This window comes from Lactuca saligna, chromosome 8, assembly GCF_052625555.1.
Source record: "Lactuca saligna cultivar CGN05327 chromosome 8, ASM5262555v1, whole genome shotgun sequence".
NCBI classification, from domain to species: domain Eukaryota; kingdom Viridiplantae; phylum Streptophyta; class Magnoliopsida; order Asterales; family Asteraceae; genus Lactuca; species Lactuca saligna.
Genome location: NC_136424.1, coordinates 123619423 through 123623294, shown reverse-complemented (window position 1 = coordinate 123623294; position 3872 = coordinate 123619423). Strand labels below are relative to the sequence as shown.

Sequence of the window (3872 nt, the reverse complement as noted above, 5' to 3'; positions counted from 1 at the left end):
TTCAAGTTTGTGACTGGGATACCGAGGATCACAAATAAGGTGTGAATAACCATGCAAATTAGCTTGGTACTCTCGAGGTCATTTACCACCTAATCAATGTGTCGGTTAACTACATACGCTCCATTGATATATGATGATTTATGAGCTACCCATTGCCACCCTTGTTACTCCAAGTTAGTGTGTCGGTTAACCACATATGCTCCACTAACGACTTGACAAGGTGCAATGTGCAATTTCATGGATTAGAATCAAATTCACATTTTCCTAAAGTAACTAAGATTGGGAATTTATAAAAACATTTAGTGACTTTGTATTTATCATTATACCATTTAATGAGAGAATTAATGTCCTATCCTACCAGTTCGGCTAACACTACAAGAAAAATAGCCTTTAATGACATACAAACAATGACCCTCGCTGATTCACGTTACGCATTTTTGGGTGTCCTTAAAAATAATGTCAGACTTCAAAAATTTGAAGGATAGTGGACACACATTTTTGTGTGCCCTTAAATTAGTGTCTCAAGAAAAAAAATTAAAAACACGTAGTGCGCTTTATCTTAAACCTGCGTCTTCTATAGGTGTCGCTTTATAATTTTAAGGAAATGTGCCTTGACAAAATAACAGGGGAAAACGAAACCCTAAAGTTTTGAAAACCCGACTTTCTTTTCTACCTTCTTTTCTTCATCTTCACAATCGACTCTCCCCTTTTGTTTCTCTATTGTGAGAAGTGACAGAAAGAAAGGAGACTAGGATGGATCTATTGGTGATGATGAACGGAGGTGCTTTCCAATAAATTTTGGAGATGGCATTGTCGATTTCGATGGTTGTTTCCCTCTTGCCCTAATCACGTCATCACCAGGAATCACACACCGCCAGGCAGTGGAAGAAGATGATGAAGTTTGTCATTGTCGTATGCCGCCCTCCCTCGCTGTCTTTAACTATCTTTGCCCTTTCTTTATTCTTCGATTCTATGATCTCAGCCTCCTATTCACCCCTCTAAAGCCTTACTTGTAAGTCCATACCACGCTTGTTCTTATCTTGTTCTGGAAAATCAAGAAACATTCGAAAAACCTTAGGGTTTCGCTGTGAGGCCTCATTTCTTCTTATCAATATCGGATTTCGTCTTGCCTGAGGGGCCAGATTGACGAGACCTGTGAGACTTCTGAGATCGCGCCATGGGGAAGTATATCTCATTGCTTGGAGCTGTTCAAGAACAAGCTTAGCCTCAATGACTTTGCTTTGGTTTTCAAAGATCATGCACAACGTGGAGACTAGCAAAGATCTTCACGTCTGTTTAAGCAAATGCAGCGGCAGGTCTGGTCGAAGCCGAATAATCATATCTACACAATTTTTATTGGAATCTTAGGGCGTGAAGGTCTTCTTGAAAAATGCTACAATGTGTTCGAGGAAATGCCCAGCGAAGGGGTGCCTCATACCGTGTTTTCATATAGCTTGATCATCAATGCCTACAAGCGAAACGGTCAGTATGAAACATCCGTACAGCTTCATGATAGAATGAAAAAAGGAATTTCCCCCAATATCATGACATAAAACATTGTGATTAACTCCTATTCTAGAGGTGGGTATTAATGGGAAGGGTTATTGAGTTTATTTGCTGAAATGCGACATGAAGGGTTACAGCCAGATTTAGTTACTTATAACACTCTTAGCGCTACTTGTGCTAATAGAGGTTTAGGCGATGAAGCTGTAATGGTTTTCAAAACCATGAACAAAAGTGGAACAATACCATATATCACTAGTTACGATTACTTAGTTCAAACTTTAGGAAAATTGGGTAATCTTAAAAAGGTTTCAGACCTCTTTACGAACATGGAATCAAGAGGGAATTTACCCGAAGCATCATGCTATAATGTCCTATTGGAAGCATACTCAGATTTGGAACAAACAAAGGATGCATTGGATGTACTTAGTAAACTGCAAATTGTTGGTTGTATACATAATGCAATGACTTACTCTATTCTATTGAATCTTCTTGGGAAACAAGGAAGATACGATGAAGTTCATGAACTTTTTCTTGAAATGAAAGTTAGCAGTATGGGACTAGATGTTGCGACATACATCATTCTTATAGATGTTTTTGGGGAAGGTGGGTATTTCAAAGAAGTGATAACTTTATTCAATGATATGGTAGATGGGAAAATCGACTTGAATACAGAAACATATGAAGGATTAATAGTGTCATGTGGGAAAGGAGGACTTCATGAAGATGCTAAAAGGATTTTACTACACATGAGAGAAAACGGATTAGTCCCAAGTTCAAAAGCTTACGCTGGAATCATAAAAGCTTATCGACAGGTTACATTATACGAAGAAGCTCTTATCACTATCAATACAATGAATGAACTTGGTAGAAATCCAACTATTGAATGGTCATTCTTTATTATTCTAATTAATTTTGTAGTAAAAGAGTAGTATTTGCAAACATGTGTTTTTCAATTTATCCCAAGAGGAATGTCTTGGTTAGTAATTACATTTGCTCATCACTGTACAATACTTGTCTCTTATATCAGGTTAATTTCATCTTTATGGTCCAAAATTTCATTCATTCTCAAACTTGTTTATTGCACTGGTTTTAGGTTGAGTTTCTTTTAATTTGGATTTATTTTTGTTATATATTAGTTGTTTGAAGGTTATTATTAAATAAACATTTATTTGGATTTAATGTCTTCACTTGAATATATACTTTTTTCTTTGATTTAGAGAAGTTGGCTTTTGATGCTTTTAGCCCTGGAATTCAATGCTTTCCAGGTTTTGCTCATTTTAGTTCTTCGAACACCAGCTTATCCGGTTCATTTCTATGTTAAATGTTAAGTTTCATAACTTTTATTTATTTATTTTATTTATTTATGAATGTAAGGTGATATGAATTGTGATTATATGTTTTTATAGAATAATGATGAGGATATGATCTACATGTATAATGCATACATGCACAAGCTGATAACATCCTTTTCTATCTCACCCACTTGCTAGAGACAAGGTTAGTCATGTCTTTTTGATTTTGTTTTGTATAAACCATGTATTTATTTACTGTTTTTCCCTTTGAAATCATGATTTGAACACAATTGCTAGGTGAAAGAAACAAATAAGAAGGCTATGACAACTCTTAGTTGTGACAATCCGACACTTTTACATTGTGAAATTGATCCATATATCTATAATCCACGTGAAATTAGCATGTTTTAATAATAAATTGAGTCCGTGCTAGTGCTTTAGACTTAATTTATCATAGATATGGACCTTAGGAAGGACTGGGAAGGGTGTTGCATCACAAAATCAAGCCAGAAACACCAAGAGAGGTGTGTGCGGCCGCACACTAGTGTGGGCGGCCGCACACTAGTGTGTGCGGCCAAGCCAGCCGCACACCCAGCAACAAACCCCTCCAGCCTCACACTCAACCCTATATAAAGTGGAGGACCCCCTTCCATTCATTTTTTACTGCAACCTTTCTCTCTCTAGAAAACCTCCCAAGAACACCTAGAAGGCCTCTAAAACGTGTAGAACACCATCATTTAGCTTGTCATAGAGGTAAAAGACTTGAATCCAAGCCTCAAACTCGTAATGTTCTTCATGTTCTTCATCCTATGAAGGAGTGCGGCCGCCCACCTTCATCAGGTGGCCGCACACACTCATAATACCCTCCAAAGTGAGAGTAAGGCCACACACTCTACATCTGGGACTCAAGCAAGGAGTGTACGGCCGCAAACGCCTGTGTACGGCCGCACACACACCCTGTACGACCGCAAACTCTAGTGTGCAGCCTCACTCACAAGTCTGGCTGCATACCCCAGCGGCACACTCACCCTTATGGCTATACACACACCCTAATACCCATATTTGGCCATAAAC

At 38.1% G+C, this 3872-nt stretch overlaps 1 pseudogene; it reads left to right on the top strand.

Moving 5' to 3' along the window:
* The first annotated feature begins 914 nt into the window (after positions 1-914).
* LOC145010068 (uncharacterized) lies at positions 915-2827 on the top strand (annotated as a pseudogene).
* Positions 2828-3872: the final 1045 nt, after the last annotated feature.